The following is a 22,291-nucleotide window of genomic DNA, read 5'->3' on the forward strand; positions in this document are numbered from 1 at the left end:
TTTCTCTATGTATCCTCTAAATTTCTTCCACTCCTTTTTAAACATATCCAAACGATGGTCCAAAGGTATTGACTGGACTGTCACCAATATGCTGATGACATGCAGCTCTATCTGCTAATGGATGGCCACCAGGCTCTGCCCCTGAAGAACTGGGTGTCGCATTGCAAGCCGTGGCTGGCTAGTTGAGAAAGAGACGGCTGAAATTGATTCCATCAAAGACAGAAGTCCTGTGTCTAGGTTGTGGGGGGCAAGATCAGGCTCTAACCCTTCGATGGTACCCAACTGGTGCCGTCAACAGAGGTAAAGAGCTTGGGGGTACTCCGGGATGCCTCTCTATCTACGGAAGCCCAGGTTGCCGCTACTGCAAAAGCCGCCTTTTTTCATCTGAGGTGAGCTCGGCACCTGGTTCCCTACCTTGCCTCCCACGATCTGGCCATAGTGATTCGTGCAATGGTCACTTCCAGTTTAGACTATTGTAACTCTCTCTATGTGGGGCTACCCTTGATCCTTCTCCAGAAACTCCAGCAAGTGCAGAACACAGTAGCACAGTTGTTGTCATAGAGGCCTGTGTGGGTGCAGATGCATCCAGTGCTGCATGAGCTGCATTGGATACCTCTTGAATACCGGATCCATTTCAAAGTGTTGGTCCTCACTTTTAAGACCCTTTACAGCCAGGGGCCATGACTCTCCCCATACAAGCCCCACCGGGCCTTGAGGTCTGTTGCACAACATCTTCTTGTGGTCCCTGGTCCTAATGACACCCGACTGGCCTCAATGAGGAACATGGCCTTTTCGGTCTGGGCCCCTACCTGGTGGAATGAGCACCCACTAGAGATCTGGGTCCTGCAGGACCTATTGAGGGCCTGCAAGATGGAGATCTTCCACCAGGCTTTTAATTGATCCAGACGGTGTCCCTTTGATACTCATTGTTTCCCCCATTATCTCATCATTATGGTGACTGTGTTGTTCGATAGTCATCAACCTATACGGTATTGTGTGATTACGCCGCGGTGTCTGTGATTGCCTTCAATTTTATACTATCTGCTTTTATGATGTAAATTTTTAATCTGTAATATGTGTTGAAATTGCTGCTGTGGGCTGCCCTGAGCCCACTTAGTGGGATAGGGCTGGATATAAATCCAAAAATTAAATTAAATTAAATTAAAAATTAGCTTAGCAGTTTGCAGATAAAATCTCTTGGATCTGTACCAGCTTAGGCTCTACATTAACTGGGGTTTCCAGTCCCCATTGGGGACTAGGGATCCTCCACCAAATGGCCATTGGGCTGATGGCATGATGATGAACCTTAACCAGTCCTTGTGTATACTTACAGATCAGAATCATGACACAAAACAGAATGCAAGCTTTTGAGTTCTTTTTAACTCTCTTGGACTCAATTTTTTTTTTAAAAAAAATGTTTCTTTATAGAAAGGTTTCTCTATCTTTAAGTTTTACTCTGGTCTCATGGGTGAAAGGGTGGTTAGAATCTCTCCTCGTGCTAAACTTTCTACTTGCATTGGATTTGGATTTATTGGCTAGCATTCCATAGTAATATGCCCCATTCCACTACCTCATTCAGCCACATACATATCCACAACCTTGATATAATCATCATGGGCAAGTTGTGTTGTGTGCGTGTTTTTTTTTTTTAAAAACCATAGAACGGGGGGGGAGGGGCGGGTATCTTGGACCTATAGTAATAATGACATTATTCCAATTTCTAAAGAAGTACTCCACTTGCTTAAAACGTGGGGATGAGTGCCATGGGAATTGGTGCTCAAGAGAGCCATAGTTAGGATGAGAGTGACTGGCCCAATGCTATTCATGGAATGTTGTAGCTTAAGGTCTATTTAAAGAGTTTCCCAATCCAGTGGGGTTTAAGCAGACATAACACTGAGGAGCTCCATGTCAGATCAGGAAAGCAGTATGAAAGGACAGAGCATAATCCTGCACCTTTATTGCACAGTCCTGATATTAATTGGCCCCTGTACAGCTGAGCATAAAATGGGAATAGGAAACCCATCTTTGCCATCTTGAGCTCTTTGAATTTAGCATAAAAATATAATTGATGGAATAGAAATTATTGGCTCAGAGCAACCTCTGCTATTCACTGATAGGAAACTCATGGAGATGTTGGGGACACAGACAAATCTTTCAAATGACAAAGGCAAGTAACTATGTGTGTATCTTTGAGTCATGGGATTTCATTGGTTTATATGGTTTGCTGCGATTTCTATGTTTACAGGATGTGATATAGACTAGATACTTTAAAAATAGCTTTAAGGTTCAAGCAATCAATACTATTAAACTTTGTGGATTAACCCGCTGTAACAAATTGTCTCAGATAACTCTGCTGCAATTGGATAAATGCTAAGTGCACTGATTGTATCAGAATGCTGTAATACATTACAGACTTATACTGAAATTGAATTACCAGAACTCAAATATGCCCAGGTTTTCCTCAGACATAAACAATGTTATATACTCCTCAAGCTTCTTACCAGGTAAAACCTAATTGGCTATTCATAACTTCCTCACACATCAGTTTCCAAGGAAAGTGGACAGTTTAACTGTACTTGAAATGACTTAGAACAAGGACCATTATTTTGTAAGGGAGGCAAGTACAATGACTGGATCTTAGCAATTGATATTTACAAGCAGAACAAAACATTAGGCACAAATGAAGCTTTACTGGCAGGCATTTCTGTTCTCAAACAGATATGGCACTCAGCAGTTTAAAATATAGTTTGCCTGTTTAGTAGTAGAAATTGTTTCTGTGATGCTCATAGTTTTCTCACATCTTTTCTTTGATTCATGACTTGTCTTTCAATAACTCTACATAATTGAGGATCACTTGAAGAACCCGTTATTTATAATATGTTCATTAGCTGCTAGGTCTAACTTTTGCAGTTATTTTTTAAAGCTGGAAGAGGAAAAATATAAATAATTTTATCTTGCTACAAATCTTTTTGAAACAATGTTGCAGAGAAATTACTACTCCATTTAAACTAGTTTAATATCTTGTATATCTATCATAGTTCTTCAGAACCTTTAGCTGGATATTTGTTTCATTGATGATGAAAGTAAAACAAAACTCTCATGTATTTGAAGCACCATCTCCTTCCATAAGTCTCTGTGCGCCAGTTACAGTCATCAGGCAGCCATCTGTTTGCTACCCCACCACTTAGGCACTGACCAGAACCCAGGCTTGTTCCATCATTGCTCTTGCTCTGTGGAATGGGCTTCTGAAGAGGCAGGGTGGGGGGGTGGGCTAAGGTTCAGTCCCCTTCGTCTCCAGTTAAGAGTCAGGTAGGAGGTGGTGTAAAAGGTCTCTGACTGGGATCCTAAAGAATTGCTACCAGTCCGAGTAAATGTGACTCTGATGAATCAAAGTACAAGGCAGCTTCATGACTTCATGTATAAGTGTTTATATATTTTTAGAAATAAAAGAAAATAACTGAGCAGTTCATGAAAGTGATGCATTCCATTTGCTTAGATATCTATACTACATTTTAATAAGCATCTGATAGTCCTATTTTTTACTTGAGGATTGTATAATACTCCCAGCAGTGATGTATTAAGAGAAAAATCAATGTTCGCCTGCAGTTGACTAAGTGAATTATCTGTTGTTTCCAGTTAGAATTCCTTTTGAGAATTTGAAGATAAATGCTGCTAGTGAAATTTGTACAATGATGTAATTCTCTTTGAAATAGCTTGCCTAAAAGCTATAATTAAAAATCCTCAAAGGATTGTTAAGAGCAACAGATGTATTTCTCAATTGTCCTTTTTTCCCCACTATTGAAGCTGTCAGCCAAAAATGTAAATGGAATTGGCCAAAAATTGCTAGAGATGAGCATTACTCTAGAAATTTTCCAGCTACTTCAACATCACAGGTGTCCATTATACATCAGCCAGAGACAAAGCTAGTACTTGGCAACCTATAATAACTTGACTCGCTACTTCATAACAGTATTTGGAAGCAAAAAATGACTCTGAAATCTTGCAACAGTGGGGCTGCACCCAAGTGAACAGCAGTATTTTTTGATTTGTCATTATAGGTTTGTCTACAAATATTTTCACCAAAAGTAAAGTAACCAATTTTAAGGGTAGAATATACTCTGAAACAAAGTGCTACAAAACATCAGGAAATATTACTGATTAAGAGCTGTGACAGACAGAGCCAAGTTGATCTTGTATCTGCCAACCCCCTTTATAAATTGATGGTCAGAGAATGCCAGCAGCAGCCATTTGGGGCCCCTAGAACTTTGGAGAGAGAAGGGAATTAAAGGAACAGAGGAAAGAAGAGCTTCTTAATGGATGTTCGAAGCATGTTCTGCATACTGACCCTATTCCTGATCTTCTGTGCAATGTACTGGGTTCGGAGACGTTCAACAGCAAACATGCTTTATTGAATAGTACATCACAAAGGCAACATGGCGGGACTGGGTCCCTGATTATATACCTTCACCCAGAACAACCCACTTCCCAGTCAGGTCCAATCCTGACCACAGATCTTCATAGGCGGTTAGCATCTGTCCCTTATAGTCAGGTGACCCACTTTACCGCTGGTCACCTCAACGCTCGTAGCACTGTGTTTTAAATTCAGAGACCGAAATGCAAGACACAACACTCCTCAAAGTACATAGTCTTTTAGGTATGCTGGTGACTGCCGTTCCCTATATGACTGCCGAGGTTCAGCTAGGGGAATGGGAACTGCTGGGATCGGAAGTGGCGCAACCAGTTCCTTGCTGTGGGGTGAGGAAGGAAGAGACCCACCCTGCAATTGCGGCGGCGGTGTAGACTCCTCCTGCTCTTCTGCTGGGGGAAGCTCCCTAAAGTCTATGTAAGGCTCCATAGTCAGCATGACTGGGGCCAGCAGAGTAGCTGCCGATGACGATCCTGTGCCCTCTCTGTTCCCTGCATCTTCCGGCTCCTCCAGTTCATCCAGAAGTGTGCAGCGACACAACTGTCGATGTGCCAACGGAGGAGTTGACCCCCTCCATCGAGTCCTCATACAAGCGGGACCCAGTGACCTGCAGCAGTATCCACTTTGGGCCGCTCGAAAAGTTCTTTGCATAGACCGGGTTCCCCGGGAAAAATCCCATAGTGGCCTCCTAGATCTCAGGGGAGTTGCGGAGGTCCGAGGCTCGGTCCAGATGCAGTCTGTCTAGCCAGTTAATCAACTGCTGGCCCATTAGCAGTTCCGCTGGGCTCTGGCCTGTAGCAGGATTCAGTGTAGTCTGGTTCCCCAAAAAGAAGGCAGCCAGGTGGTGGTCCCAATCCCCAAACACAATGTGACCCAGGGCCTTCTTAGTTGTGTGGATCATGCTCTCCACTTGGTCGTTAGTGGCTGGATGGAATGGGGCAGACTGTAAGTGACGGATGAGGTACCTGTCCAGGAACTCCCGGAATTCCCAGGAGGTGAATGCAGTCCTGTTGTCCATCACTGTGGTCTCCAGTATCCCATGTGTGCTAAAGGTCTTGCGGAGCACTCGGACCATGGCTAGGGTGGGGCCCCATTGATGAGCACAGATACTTTGATTTTATTGAGAGTGTCCTGGGGCAAGTTCAGTACCTGTACGCTGGTTGAGGCAGTGGAGTGTGCATTGGTGGAGTCATGATGTGTGGACTGGCGCCTCCGGTGATACTTGGCCCAGCAGGCTTGTGTGATGTGGCCCATTTTCCCGCAGTTCGGGCCATCCATGTTCTGGAACAGGCAGTCACAGTGCTCGTGCGGATCCCCACAGCTGGTGCACTTCATCATGGCTGGCTTTTCGGTAGCCCTTGGTTGAGGCACAGGCTGCAGTAGGGCTGGTGGCATAGCTAGCGTACCTCTTCCCAATCTGAGCTGTCAGAAGCTGATGCGGTGGTGGCCTAGTGTGCACTTGTTATGGAGCAGTTGCTGTATGCCTGCTTGAAGGCGGTCACCTGTCGGAGCACCTTCATGAGGGTAATGTCATCGGTGGCCAGCAGCTTGCAGCACAGTTTCTCCTCCCGGACTCCCACTGCAAATCGGTCGAGCAGGATCTCCTCCAGGTCCCCTGTGAATTCACATCACAGGGCGAGACCTCAGAGTTCAGAGAGGTATTCTGCCGCGGACTCAGCCTGTTGCTGCTGCCTTGTGTAGAATGCATGTCTGCGTGCAAGGCGAGTAGGTTGTGGTGATAAGTGGTCCATTATAACTTTTATAATTATAATTATAACTTTTATAATTATAACTCCTTGTACATGGCAGCCGCAAGAGTTGTAGGTGAGATAAGCCATTTCATCAGTTGGATGGTCTTTACCCTGCACGAACTCAGGAGGAGCACCTTCTTTTCTGCGGCTTCCTCCATCTTGTGCTATTCGATGTAGGAGCTGAGCCGGTCCACCCATGAATCCCACAGATCTGGCCTGGTGGAGTTGAACTTGGGTAGAGGTTGTCCTGGAGTGATAGCCATGATCCCAGCCATGATGCATGGCTCGGCACGCAATTAGAGCACTGGAGCTTTTGCGCAGGCTTGTGATGCAGCTGAGCGATAGGCTGGGTCAACAGGATCCCATCCTCGTCACCAAGGTAATGTACTGGGTTCAGAGACGTTCAACAGCAAACATGTTTTATTGATTAGTACATCACAAAGACATGGCAGATCTGGGTCCCCGATTATATACATTCATCCGGAACAATCCATTTCCCAGTCAGGTCCAATCCTGACCGATTAAACTTCACACCACAGATATTCATAGGTGGTTAGCATCTGTCCCTTACAGTCAGGTGACCCGCAGTTTCTGGCTGGTCACCTCAGCGCGCTTAGCCAGGCTGTATTGTAAATTCAGGGACCAAAATGCAAGACACAACATTCTGTGTGGTTGATCTCTAAATTTTGGAATTGCCTTGGAATTGAACACTCCATACATTGTCCTTTTTTCTATATGATTTCCTGCTTTAAATTTGCTGTTTTGCTGTTTGCAAATCTGGTCACAATCCAGTTTTAAAATTTTGAGGAGGGTGGATATCAACAATGCCATCAATGCTATTAGATCCCTTCCCTACGATTTTAAGAAGATGAAGAAGATATTGGATTTATATCCCGCCCTCCACTCCGAAGAGTCTCAGAGCGGCTCACAATCTCCTTTACCTTCCTCCCCCACAACAGACACCCTGTGAGGTGGGCAGGGCTGGAGAGGGCTCTTACAGCAGCTGCCCTTTCAAGGACAACCTCTGCCAGAGCTATGGCTGACCCAAGGCCATGCTAGCAGGTGCAAGTGGAGGAGTGGGGAATCAAACCCGGTTCTCCCAGATAAGAGTCCGCACACTTAACCACCACACCAAACTGGCAAACAGGCTTAAAATTTGCATAGTGCACTAGTGATATGCAGTAGCACTATATTGAGATCAATTATCCAATACATCACTTGTTAAACCTGCAGCATTTTTTCTCTAGGGTGTTCTTGGGTGCAGCCAGACATACCATTAGTGGAGATACAGCTCTGTCTCGCTGATGGATTAAATGTGTTCGTTCAGACATCCACATCTGGCAATCGAGCGTAATCCAGGGTCATCCTGGCTTGCTACGCCTCAATGGCATATTAATTTGACAGCACATAAAGTCCGGTGCTTTTTCAAAAAAGCTGCACAAGATCGGCTTTTTCCTGTTTGGACAGCTCACGCGTGATACTGCCTCTCACCTTTTTTTTAGAAAAAAGCCCCAGCAGAAATGCGCATTGCCAGATCATCCGGGAATCTGAGGTGACGCTTCTGCTTCTCCAATCAACACAGGATCGGAGGGGGGGGGGAACGTTATCCCACTATTTAGAACAGGAAAAAAATCTCTTTTTTTCAATGTGGAGGATTTCTAGAAACTCCCCCCCCTCCAAACAGTTGGGCGCATGTTCAATTGACCCCCCCTCCCAGAAATCACCACCTGATCACGCATGCACCAAGAAAAGAGCGTGATAGTATTAGATGTCTGAACGCTCAACAACAGAATGAGTCGCATTCTTGGATGCTCGTCTGAATGGCCCTGCATCGAATCAATATTCAGCTGTTCAGTTTTGAGCACTACACACACGCTTTTAATGTGAGGTGTGGCCACACCCGTTGTGATAATTTAAAGCCCACCCCTTTAAAAAAGACCATGGCAACATGGCTACTGATCATGCATTATCCTGTGCCATTTTGAGTAACACCTCAATGTAAGTCCATTGCAATAAACACAAATAAGAATGATATGTACAGCAAAATAACATGAAAGATGCCCCCCCACAACTACTGGCTACTAAGAATTACAAATCACCCTGGGAGAAGGGAAAAGTAAAGGTAGCCCAGGGTGAATGGATTTGCTAAAACCAAAGGCAGGGCAAAGCAAGGATGTGAAATCATATGTGTTGCTGAAGAAATTAACAAACTGGCAGTAAAGTGGGAACTTTTGAACGTATCATGGTAGGAAACATTTGCAAACCTCTATGAAATTGGTGTGATGTAAGCAAAGTGACCATTTGGGTGGTGGGCCCATTCAAAATAAACTGCTGAATCTATTTCTCACAAAGTTTAAATCAGAAGAGGAATGTATTAAATTTTTATTGACTGATGCCATTCCAGATGTTACCCTTAAGGTGGTTACTTTCATCTTTTTAGCAACAAAAACAAGGAAGAAGATAACCACAGCCACCCATACAAGAATTTTGGTCAAGTTATAGTCTCATTCTGTCACGTTGTTTTATTATTTGTTTTAAATCTTGTTCATAGTTCTGTATCTTACTTTTTTAATATTTTAATTTTTATGGCTAGAAGTAAACTGTATACTTTGGGGGATATGCTGGGTTGTTATAGCCAATGGCTACAACAATAAAATACTTTGAACAGAATTTACAGGAAAATAATCAAAACAGTCAAAACTTGGAATAACAATAATAAAAATTGTCAAGGGGTGAACAGTTGTCTTAAAATTACACATTCACTATTGCATGTATGATTAACTAAAAATAATAGCGTTTAGCCATTAATGTGGTATCACTAATCTTAATTATAACAAAAAAAATTGCATGCCAGAGGTGAGGGGAAGGGGATTAAAAAGGTAGAAGAAGGTGTAGATAGGAGGATGTTCAAAGGGGGCATAGATCACTACTGCAAAAAATACCAATTCCAGTGTTTCACACATGGAATCAAGGCAACTTGCAATTGACTTGACAATAAAATTGCCCTATAAGTACACTGGGGGAGGAGGGACGCTGACATGGAGAAAATGAGTTGCGGAACAAAAAATGAGAAACATTGCAACATGCAGGATTTTTTTAAGAAAAGACCAGCAGTAATAATTTGCCACACCCCCTGATGCCAAGCCAGTTGGAACTGCATTCCTGTGAGTTCCTGCTAAAAAAAAAATCCTGATAACATGATTGTATATCTAAGGCAACGTACATATGTGGAATGGGCCTGAGTCAGATAGGATTTAGAAGTTTCTTAGGCAGGCTAGAGATTTCACTCTGACTCTAGTTGCTTCAGGTAAAAGTGTTGACCTTGCGTGGTGCAAATTTATTTATGGTTCTCGTACATAGTCTTTCAGGGTTATTTGGGAGATACAGGGCAGACAAAGGCTTGTGTTCTAAAAAGTTTCTCATATCTAAAATGGTAGGAAATGTGTAAGAAAGTAACAGCTTTTGCAGTCCAAACTATTCTGGCAGGTACTGATGTTCTCTACTCTCTCAGCATACCATCAGTATTTCTAATCTAATTCTTAACATGGACAAGTTGGTAGATACTTAAATCCAGAGACGCTGGATTCATAAATTGACAAAACTGATCTTTCAGAAAACCTGAGGTAAAAACACCAGCTTTACAAAAAAAAAATCTGAAATCTAAACAAACATACATTGGGAGTTAACTCTCCTGAAATAATAAAAGGATAGGCTGTAGATATAGCTAACAAATACCCTGTTAGTGGCCACTGGTGGTGGTGGGGGGGGGGGGCTACTAGGAAACAACAATAGTATTGCCAGCCTACTAGCCTTGGTTTTGATGAGTAAAAAAGCAGAGATGGGACCTTGTTCCAGGGATCTTTTGGTTGTTGAGGGAGGACTAATTGGGGCCAGGCCCACCAGCAACACTGGATGACTTGATATTATGCAACTTGCATGAATCATTATGTACTGCCTGTTGCTATTATTCAACAGCAGCCATACCACAGAAGTTAATGTTACTTAAAATCTGTGCTGCGAGTTAGATTGCTGCTTAATTTTAGGCACTTGCTGAAGTTTTTTGGCTGTGATACCATAAATTTGTCAGTGACACTGAATTCTTTTTTTTTTTTTAAACTGTACTTCTAACCCTGTTTTTGGAGGAGATAATGGACTGACTGGGGATGTGAAATTGTATGGTATAGCCTGATATTGTCAGATCTCAAACAGGATTGGGACTTGGATTGGGGATTACCAGGGAAGTCTCCACAGAGGAAGGAAATGGCAAACCGACACTGTTTCTTGCTTACTTTGAAAGCCACTTGATGAGATTGTCATAGGTTGGGTTAACCTTAAGGCACATGTGTACTTAATGGACTGAATGTGGTAGTCTGCATATGTCTTGAACCAGATAAGACTGAGGTGTTGTCAGCTGATAACAAGGCCAGTTGAAGAGGAAGAAGACTGCAGATTTATACCCCACCCTTTTCTCTGAATCAGAGACTCAGAGCAGTTTACAATCTTCTATATATTCTCCCCCCACAACAGACACCTTGTGAGGTGGATGGGACTGAGAGGACTCTCACAGCAGCTGCCCTTTTAAGGACAACTCCTGCGATAGCTATGGCTAACCCAAGGCCATTCTAGCAGCTGTAAGTGGAGAAGTGGGGAATCAAACCCATTTCTTCCATATAAGAGTCGGCATACTTAACCACTACTCCAAACTTGCTCTGAAATTTACATAGCCTACCTGTTCTTCACAGGATGCTATAACAGCGCGCCTCGCGGTCTCACTGGATCGCTTCTATATGCAGCTTATGGCTACCCCAGCCCCTCTTCTGCCTCAGTTCTTTCTTTTGAATTTTACCTCACGACTATGAAACTCAAGGGGTGGGTGTAATATGGATTTCTCAATACTAGTCTCTTCGGGGGTTTTGTTTTGCTTTCAGATGGATATAAACTCAGTTTGTAGGGGACCACAGCAGCTTTGATAGTTTTCCAAATATACTGGCACCAGAGAACTTTAAAGTAAACCACAGAAATTTATTAACGTACACACACCGTCTTCAATTGGGGAATGGGAAATATATACATGGGCTATATTGTATCTCAAGCAGTTAACAGTTTCTTCATAGTTCAGGCTTTATAATATCTAGTTTACTTAGGTCTCTCAGGTTTTACAGATCATACAGCTTTCACTCCAACACTATTCTAGGTTGGCCTCTTGGGTATAATGTGCCAAGTCCCTTAAGTTGACTGGTGTCTCTTCTCCCAGCCCTTCAGACTTCTAGACCCACATCTTTCCCTCAACCACCTCTTTAGCTCTTAAGAGAAGTGTCCCTGTGTCTGTGACCTCTCAGGTCTTTTACTGTGACTCTTCTCTAGTCACATACAGCCCCGTGGCTGTCTAAATAGAGTGAACAGTGAGCTTTGCTTCTCTCGAAGACTCTCCTCAGCTCCTGTCTCAGCTCCTTCTCAGACCAACTGCTCTCTTCAGCAGTCTCCCTCAGACTCTGTCAGACACTAACTGCCCTCCTCAGCCATTAGCTGTCAATCACCTCTGAGAGTTCTGAGCACTCTGGCCCCCACCCTCAGATCACCTGACGCAGGCTCTATGCATTCTTAGTTTTCATGTTAACCCGTTCATTACCATCACAGATGCACTCCCCATTGAGGAACAAATACGCAATTTTAGATGTAGGGCTATAGTTGGAGTACATCTCCCCTCTGTATGTGTATTATATTTTAACCCCATGGCTCAGAGTGGTAAAGCTGCATTACTGCAGTCGGAGCCCTCTGCTCATGACCTGAGTTCAATCCCGGCAGAAGCTGGTTCAGGTAGCCAACTCCAGGTTGACTCAGCCTTCTATCCTTCTGAGGTCAGTAAAATGAGTACCCAGCTTGCTGGGGGGAAAGTGTAGATGACTGGGGAAGGCAACGGCAAACCACCCCATAAAAAAGGCTGCTGTGAAAAGTCTGCTGTGAAAGCAGCATCACCCCAGAGTCAAAAACAACCGGTGCTTGCTCCGGGTAGTACCTTTACCTTTTTTTAGATTGTTTGCTAACTGTGGTATTTCCTTGAGAAGGATCATTTGGCCACAGTTATCCAGATTATTTTTACATTCAAGTTGGGGAGCCGTAACACATTCTTACTGGGGCTACTAATGAAGAGTTCAGAAACTACGAGTTTCTGTATGAGTTATAGGGACCTCATCTTGCTGGTTTTAAAAGCCTTCAGGGGAGTTCAAAGTAGGGGCGTGCATTTTTAATAAATATTTTTCCATGAGGGTCTATTGTACCCCCCAAAATTTGGTATTTCCAGAAAATCCCGGATCCTGCTACCAGTATGGTATTTGGATTCAGGATTTTTGGAAACCAATTTTTTTCAGGTCCAATAGACTTGAGAAGAAAAATACCTTTAAAAAAAATGAAAGCCTTCCTGATCCTGGGGTTGGCTTCTCCTACAGCATGGTTTAATTTGTGCTTCAGGAGAAGTTGCTCCCAGGATCTGCATGCTGTGGAAAGGTCTCTCCCCACCTCATGCAGAACTGGCTGGGATGGCTTCTTCTGCAATGTGGTTTAAACTGTGCTGCAGGAAAAGCTGGCCTCAGGATCTGCATGCAGCGGGGAGGTCTCTGCCTGCTGCACACAGATCATGGTTGGGATGGCTTCTCCTGCAGCTCTGTTAAACTGCATTGCAGGAGAAACTGGTCCCAGGATCTTTGCGCCATGGAGAGGTCTCTTCCTGCCACAAACAGTCCTGGCTGGTATGGCTTCTCCTGCAGCTTGGTTTAAACCAAGCTACAGGCAGCACCAGCCCAATGGTGCATGGTACCCTAGGTAGACTGGTGGTCTGCTGCCCCCCTCCACAGCACCCCCTGCATCTCCCCCCTGTGGTGCCATCCCCTGCACCTCCCCCCTGCGGTGCCACGCCATCCCACACCTCCTCCTCACTCCCTTCCCCACCCCAGGTCTATTTCAATGCCGGGAAGTGCGATCGCACACCATTCCCAGGCTGTCTAAAGGCCACCCCCCTGCCGCCAATCAGCTGATTGGCAGGTAAAACCATGCTGCATCCTCACTCAACACCCAGATAGGCCAGCAGCTGCACTAACAAACCATGTCCTAAAATGGCGCCGCTGCTGCTCCCTGTCTTGCCTGCTTCAGGGAGGATGGAGCAGCAGCGGTGCCCTTTTGGGACATGGTTTTACCCACTGATCAGCTGATCTGCATGAGGAGAGTGGCCTTTAGATAGCCTGGGAGTGGCCCACGATTGCCCTTCCCAGCATTAAAATAGATCTGGGTTGGGGAAGGGAGGGAGGGAGGAGGAGGTGCAGGGGGCAAACTAGGCATTTGCCTAGGAGGGAAGGCTGAATTTGGTACCCCCACCCTGCTGGCACCCTAGGCAACCACCTAGTTTGCCTAGTGGGTGAGCTGGACCTGGCTGCAGGAGAAGTTGTCCCCAGGATCTGCTGTTCCACGGCTAGCAGATTGCTCCTTGCAGCAAAGCAACTTCTGGGGCTGGCTTCTCCTGCAGCTCACAGCAAGAGAAGCCAGCCTCAAGCTGAGCCAGCAGAAAAGTCTGCTCCCCTCAGCACAGCCAATCCTCGGGCTGTCTTCTGCCTGACAGACAGCTGAGAGGCAGGAGCAATAATCTGCTCCCACCTCTTCACTGTTTTTGGATCTATTGGTAATTCCTAAATATATCCAGTATTTTCTTGGATTGTTTTTTTTAAAAAAAAAAAACATTTTCCCTGAGAAAACCTGGATACATTTGAGATGCCAAAATATACCAAAATATTGATAAATCTTGGATAGATCTGAATGCACACACCTAGTTCAGAGTGGTGGGGCCAGGATATCTGAAGGATTATGTTTTTGCATATTAAACTGCCTGATACCTGAGCCTGGAGATGGCAGGGTTTGGGGAGGGGAGAAACCTCAGCACAGTATAATGCCATGGAGTCCATCCTTGAAAGCAGCTGTTTTCTCCAGGGGATGTTTAGAGATGTTGATTGATCTGTTGGTTGGAGTTTGGAGATCAGTTGTTGTTCTGAGGGGATCTCCAGGTCTGACCTGGAGGCTTACAATCTTAGACAAGGTCTTGTTTAGGAACCTTTCCCAAGAGGAACGTGAATCAGATGTGAAACTAACCCCTAAAATGCCAGTCATAGGAGATCTAAAAATTCCAGCTCAGTCCCAAATGGCAACCAGAAGTTGGATGGTAAATATGCCTCAATGGGAGGCTTATATAAGCATTTCAAGTCCTCTTATAGTCTGGATGCTTTACAGGTCTGCCAATTGTTTCTCATGCCTCATTCAAATAGGAGATGCTGGAACAAGAACACTTGGCAAGGGTTGAATGTATGCCTCATATTTGTTTGTTTATAAGCCAGTGCATTAAAAGTTGGAATAGACAAAAGACCCTTGGAAGTTTTAGGAGTGAGTGGAAACAAGAGTCTACCAGAAACATACTTTAAAAAAACATTTACATATTTTACAATTATTCCATTTGAGGTCTAACATGTCCACTGTCCAATGCAGACAAAGCCGAGTACTTTTAATCCCTGTTTATTTTTGTGTGAAGAATTTAAGCATGTGCTTAATATTTCCTGATTGAAATCTGTGGACCATAAAAAGTGCATAACTTGGTTGGATAATACTCTAGAGCTCTGAAGTTCACAACATTTTTGTTATGAGAATATTGCATTCTCAGAATTATGCTAGATATGGTACATAGCATATGAGTTACAGGGATCTCATCTTGCTGGTTTGTTTGAAATTCAAATGGCATACCCAAGACAAATCTATCTGGATTTGGCTTTAGTATCATGAATAGCACTGATTACTGATCATGTTAAAAGTAGTGTAAAATTTGATCCCATGTTGCCTTCTCATCTATGATGTAGTGTTAACAGACAAGACTGGCACATTTACAACAAAAACTTGTTGAAAGCATGTTTCTCCACTGAAACAAGTTCCACATAAAGGTGTACTGTTCCATGTGCACCATTTTCCATCTTCTTAAAACAAAAATATGTACTGCGTACAAATGACTAGGCCTCTCCATTTCTGCTGTGTCTGGTAAAGAGAAACTCATACAGCTTTAAAATGAAACTTTTTTTTTCTCATGTGGCGAATGCTGACCATAACCACATTGGCCTGGAAATAAGTTTCATTAATTTCAATGTGATTTAATTCCAAGTTGATCATAGTTAGGATTGCAGCCCAGTAGAAGTAGGCATAAGGAGAAATTGCAAGCGAAGAACATACCGCTCACATTTCCACACTACAAAAATATGGATGATGGTGGTTATACATTTTGCCCATATTAAGTATGATCAGCTGCAGTAGTTTCCTAAACAGGCCTGCTCTTAAATAATTATTATAGAGAATTATCTGTTTAATGAGCCATTTCCTGTCATGAAAAGAACGGGATATCTACCACCTTATATTGCCTGAATTCATCTGAGACTTGGTCTAAAATTTCTTTAGCCAGCTGTTTTAAAAGTGATAATTATACACTTCTAGCCTGCTTCTTTGTTTTTTCGTCTTCTATCCTTCTGCATAATTACCACGTTCAGTATTTGGGACTGAAATATTTTTAGCATGAGTGTAGCTTATGTATTACTGTCTGTGCTGTAGTACATGATGTTTTCTTTGCCCTATGCCATGCTTTCAGCCTCTAGAATCTGTACATGTTTTTGAAAGACAAGTTCAAAATGTGACCACTACAGAAAAGTCAGATGAATTGTGTTCAAGTCAACATGATTTTTATTCACCCACAAATGCCACAAAACTTGAAATTTAGCCAAAGTACTTGAGATAAGTGTCCGCTTGGCACTTGGAACTACAGTCTTTCTTAATCTGCCAAGTGTCTAATGTCCCAGCTGGTGTTTGTGAAAGAACTATATCCCTATTAGTAACTGAAATAAGGAAATGCATTGTGCACTGTAGATTTGCCTTGGAATAAGCCAGGCCCACTTGATAATACTACTTAGTGACAGGTGTCAGAATTGTTAATATTAATTAAATTACAGCTTAATTTTCAAACAACTGAAATCAAAGTATAGTCTTTCTGCTACTGGTGAAAGTTGTAGACTGAGATTTTTGATAGGGCAATTTCAAAAGTGTCCTTCCAAAAATAATTTCTAGCAAATATGGAAGGATGCGATCATGATACCTTTGCATGCACGCGGCAACTCAAATGTAAGAAATTTGTAAAATAGAACCACTCATGTTTCTTTTGACTGGTTTGTTCTCTCTCTCGCTCTCCCTCCCTCTCTCTCCCTCTCTCTCTGTGAATCTTTCAATCTGAAAATGGAAAACCACGCTTGAGGTCTTTTTAAAAGCTACCTACTGCAGATTAATTGTACTATTACATACCATAATTAGAAAAGGTTTAGATATGTGTCAAAATATCTCTTCACTAATGCATGTGTTTAAGATGCAGTGTAGTAATTTGGTATCTTAACAGAGATATAATTAGTCCATTTCCTTAGTTTGTGGAACCCAGGAACCCTTGAACAGGGCCAGCCCTGCCACTAGGCAAACTAGGTGGTTGTCTAGGGCACTGACCTTCTGATGTGATGAACTGAGCGCCCTCCATATGACTTGGTGATGTTATCAGTGCGGGGGGCGGTGTGTGCCAGAAATTAGCTTTGTCTAGGGTGCCAGACAATTTTATTCCTCCTGAACCAAATCAATGAACCACAAACCAGTTCAGGCAACCATACGAACCACAAACTGACATGAACCACCATTTCCTTGGTTTGTGTCCACCCCTAATCCGAACAGCTAAAATAGCCTAATTACTTACAATAAATTAATATAATTTTGGAGGGAACGCTAGAAGTAAGAGAAACTAATTAGTCTCCTAAGTGTTTTTCTCAACTGGAAAAAGTATGATTTCAAGATTAGTATTATGGAATTTCTGACCATATGGGAATAGTTTCATTAAATATTTGCTTCATTTGCCTAAAAGAAGTGTCTCTGATTCTTAATGATAATTTTTCAACTTATGTGTTGCTTTGGAATATTTTATGTAAAATACAATTTCTTTTCATGGCATTAATGTGGACTACTATTAAGTCTGTAACTATACAAGACTATACCCGCCAGCTACAATATGAAAACAGTTGCCCTGTAAGAAATAGGATTATATCCTGTTATCAGTTACATTACTGGATATATTTGTAGATGGTAGTACCCGAACGTATAATGCAGTTGTAATATCAGTACTGAAGAAGGACCTGTTTGAGAGATTTAGGTCTCCGGAAAACACATGGCTAATAGTAAGACTGTACCATTTATGTAGGCACTGTCTGCATGATCTTTTAACAAGTTAGGCTTTAGCCTACAGCCTTACACTTGGCAGAAGTACTCTAATGATTATTTTACAAAGTGCTTTTTGTAACTTGGCTTAACAAGAGCCCTTTCCTAGTGGACATTTATATTCACTTTGTAGTGTAAGCAAGCAATTTGGGTTTCTCAGCATAATGAAGAAATTGTGTTTACATTGACTCTTTATGCATAGAAAAGGTCAGTGACAAGTGAGATAGATTTATACCGTAGATGTAGAAGTCTTTGAAACAGAATATAATGTGTGTGACCTAGTACTTAATTAGTCATGTAAAACTTCAGACAACCAAAGCAGGGTTTTCCAGCATGCAGTTAAAGTTTGTATGTGTCCATGTATCTGATGCAAGAACCATAGCTGTAAAGACATGTAAGTTAAAACAAGGCCATTGCTTTATTACCAGGCCAACTGTTTGGACATCAATCTAATTTTTCTAGAATATTGCTTTTGTTGTTGTTGTTATCACTATGTACAAAAGGGGCCCCTGTGTTAGTAACAAAAGTTACACAATAGGGCTTCTCACAGGCAAAGTATGATTCTGTGTATTTGGTGACCACCACCCCCCCCCAGCTATGCAGAAAATATTAAACAATGCAGTAATTTATCAGCATATTACTATGCAGTAAACTATACAAAATAAAAAGAGGCCTCTACTTGATTATGCCTAGTTATAGTTCTAAAATGATGGGATGTTGAGAGTAGCTGATTAGTAAATGAAAAAAGTGAAGGGGAACTTGGCCTGTGTACAGAATGTGGAAGGAGCAGATTTATGTGCATGTGAGGGGGTTTTGGGGAGGGACAGATTTGCAGCTTTCAGTTTTCCCTTCTGGTAATTATTTGTGGTTCCCTAGCTTGTTCTTTTAAATATCAAGTTTTGTGATCAAGCTGTTGATCAGGTCCATGACTTATTTTATTATAATTCTTAATCTGTAATATCTCAGATGAAGCTTTTCAGAGCAGGCACAGTGATTTGGGACATCTTAGGTGAATCCATCCAAGCTACTCCCCACCACAGGGAAGCAGGAAAATAATGCTTGACCTACTTGCTCCTCCATGACATAGAGAAGGGGGAGGTTGAAAACAGCACCTGACCTCAAGTAGGGTGGTACAGGCTCCTTGCTGGCTGTCCTCTGGAGCTGAGGGCACTTCCTGGGGTAAACTTCCTGAGAACTAGTATGATATAGTGGTTAAGAGCAGCAGGCTGGAGAGCTGGGCTTGATTCCCCACTCCTCCACATGAAGCCTGCTAGTTGACCTCGGGCCAGTCACAGTTCTCTTAGAAGGTGACTGTTATGGAGGAAGGAAGGGAAGATGATTGTAAGCCATTCTGAGACTCCATAAGGTAGAGAAAAGCAGGGTATAAAACCCAATTCTTCCTTGTTTTTGCAGATGGGTGAATGTACAGGCCAGTTGGTGCCCATCTATCACTGTCACACCTAGCGCTGCCGAGTGGATGGGCTAGTGGTTTTTCTTAGTTCTTCTACCTGGAATCTTAAGATTCTAGGTGCTGAAGCTGAAATCTTCTACATGCAAAGAATATGAACTGTGAAAACACCCCAACTCTGGAATTCCTTCCTGGGAGAATTATCTGTCTGCTTTGATTGCTGTCTTCCACCAGTGACTGAAGGCTTCTTTTGTTTTGATGCTTTTCCAGTTTGATCGAGTTTCTTTCCAAGATGGAGATCTTTAACTCTTCTAAAGAGTGGTGAATTATGACTGTTTTAAAAAAACAAATCTCACACAAAGCAACCTTCTTTACCTTGATTTTCTGTTTGTATTAAGCTGGTCGGATGACCGTGAATAAAGTACTACAGTTTACCTTGATCAAGAACCATTCCTAGGTTCCTATGTCCCTTCATCTTCTTTTTACTACTAATAATCATGTGCTCAAAATTCATTCCTGTCACCCAACTAAGATGGCACCCTGATTGCATTTATATTTTCCAGTATGGGCTAGTAGGGTCATCTGCATAAATCTACCAGTTCAGTCAAGTTATATATTGTTGGGTATGATTTCTGGACCTGCTGGACTGTGGCAAAGCAGCAAAAGAGCCACTGTGGTGTAGTAGTTAGAGCAGGTGTGGCCAAACTTGCTTAACATAAGAACCACACAGAAGACACAGCAGATGTTTGAGAGCTGCAAGACTTGAACATCAGGTTTTTGAGGGGAGGGAGGAAATTAGGAAGGAAGAAAAATAGAAAAATAGATGTGGGAGGGAGGGAGACATGGAAAGAAAGCAACTTTAACTTTAAATGCATTCTCCAAGCTGCCGACTGACTTGACTTGGAGAAGCTATTTAAAGAGACAAATGTTGTCTTCAAAATGACTGACAAGGTGGAAAGGGCTTTGAGAGCCACACAATATGTGTGAAAGAGCCACATTTGGCTCCCAAACTGCAATTTGGCCATCCCTGGCCTAGAGTCTGGGAGACCCAAGTTCAGATCCTTACTCTGCCATGAAAACTTGCTAAGTCACTTTGGGCTAGTTACACATTCACGGGGCAGGTATGAGGTTAAAATGGAGAGAGGATGCTGTAAGATGCTTTAGGGAGGGGAGAATGTTGTAAACTGCTTTGGGTCCCCCTTGGGGTGAAAAGTGGTGTGTGTGAGAGTTCACCACAGTGACTAGCAGCTATATTGCAGCTGTGACTTTCTAGTGACAACTTCATTTCGAAATGCCCAGGGGCCTGAGTTTGATCATATTTCAGTTATGGGGTGAGGAGGGTCTCCTGCTTCCCCCCATACTGTTTTTCAAAGACAAAGTGTTATGCTCCCTGTAAGGGGATTGGTCCTTGCAGCTATTATAATATGTAATTTGGTCCCTACTTCTTTTCCTCTCCCAGAAGCCTAATACCTCCTATTTTGTTCTAATGAAGACTGCTTCTGTACTAGTTGCTTTGTTTGAAATTGCTGTAATTTATTCATATGGGCGTTACGAAGAAACCAGATAGGATTTGTCGCTAAACCATTGTAGACTTGTATCTTCCATGTTCTTTTATTTCCCTCCCCACACACACTGGTTTGTGGCAATTGGGTGGGGTTATCTTTAAATAGAAGTTTAGCACTGGCACAGCGCTGTTAATAAACCTGGCAGAAGGTGCGGTCATGATATGGTTGATAATGCCCCACCATTTCCTTGTTGGCATTTTTTAAAACACCCTACAACATAATCTCTCCACCAATTTTTAAACAACCTGACATTACAAAAAAGAAACAAGACCAGGAAATCTTTAATTAATGCGTGGAAGCATACATGAGGAGGGAAATAGAAGCTCATAATTATGGGAAAAACCTGCTGGGAACTGTAGAAATTTTATCAAAATTGCTTAGTTTTCTTTATGTGAATACTGGAATAGTGGTACAGACAGATCAATTAAAATAATGAGCAAATAAATGCCTGGATTGCAAAGCAAAAAGTTCAGAAATGATTAAAGGGTAAATTAAAAAAGTGATCTAAGAGCTCTTAAATTTGGAGAAGAGATTTTGCTTCAATGTGTGGAATAACTAAAATGATACTTTCAGACTGGTGCACAGTAGTAAACTAATATGTTAGAAATCAGAAGATCTGTAAGGAGTTCCTGTAAGGCTGCTGAAAACTGCAAGAATGTCATAGGAGCAAACTGCATTGAGTACAGCTGCCTGAAATCAACCAGAATACCCTTTTCACGTTCAAAGAGGAAGACAAAAATAAAGATTTTTGGCAGCTTTCCTCAAGGCTTTTACATATTTGCAAAATCACAGGGAAAGCCTTCCTGTATTTAATGTACTTATGATTGGGAGCAAGATGGGAGTGAGGCAATCAGGGCTCAAGCCTTCCTCAGATGACTTTCTGAAGGGAAAGCAGACAGTGGTCATTTGACTTTTGCCTTGCTGCTGAGCACTGGAAGATTATAGTGGAAATATTACACTACACTGTGCCATGTGGGGTTGTAGTTAGAATTCTGCTTCCCCCTAGGAGCACAAGACAACAGTAGTGCTAAAAGATCCTAGCGTAGAAAAGATCCAACTCACCCAGGACAAATTTGCTGGGCTACACAGGACTCGGCTCAGTGTGTTCCACACACCCTCAGTGGAAGGGTGTGCCCCTTCTGCTGCTGCGACCATCCAAGTAAAGATCCAAGTCCTGTACATTCCTAAGAAAAGAGCTTACTAGGGAATGTCAGTTTATTTGTCTTTAAGTAAAGCCAATCTGCTAATAAACACTCTAAAAGCATCACTTATTTTACTGCACTTTTGAGTAATTCCTTAACAATTTCTATAATAGTGGAAGCCAAATTGGCACTGATAGCATTTCCAAATGCCTCCCAGTTTCAGTACATTATTTTGTGGCCTTGGCTTTAGAATAGGATTGTTATTTTTATTTTTATGGTAGCTTTAGCAGTTGTGAAAATAAAAAAAAGAGTTGGGAACTGAGCATACATTCATTTTTGCAACTGCTGAACAAACAAAAGCACCTTCCTCTACTTTATCCTGGCCTTCGGCCTGAATAAACTGGCCATAAGGAAAGTCAGTTCAACAGGGCTATTTAACCTCTACCCAACTTACTGGGTAAGTGACAGCTGTTTTGTCCAAACATAGTTCCTGCCATATCTTATATTAATGCAAATACATCATTTATTGTATCTTACAGCTATCATGGGTACAGTTTCAATGAACTCGGAAGGAAATCCACACCCACATTGATAATAAAAGCAGAAAGATTACCAGTAATGTATGTGAAGGTCTTTGAACATTTAATGCTAGAGTGTGATGAAATTGTTAGAGCTTTAAACTAGGA

At 42.5% G+C, this 22,291-nt stretch overlaps 1 protein-coding gene across 11 annotated transcripts in view; it reads left to right on the top strand.

The window, feature by feature from the left end:
- The window catches only part of ERC2 (ELKS/RAB6-interacting/CAST family member 2), a 1,199,719-nt gene that overhangs the window by 905,114 nt on the left and 272,314 nt on the right, over positions 1-22,291 (top strand). The window lies entirely within an intron of this gene.

This window comes from Heteronotia binoei, chromosome 5 (genome assembly GCF_032191835.1).
Source record: "Heteronotia binoei isolate CCM8104 ecotype False Entrance Well chromosome 5, APGP_CSIRO_Hbin_v1, whole genome shotgun sequence".
Taxonomy (NCBI): Eukaryota; Metazoa; Chordata; class Lepidosauria; order Squamata; family Gekkonidae; genus Heteronotia; species Heteronotia binoei.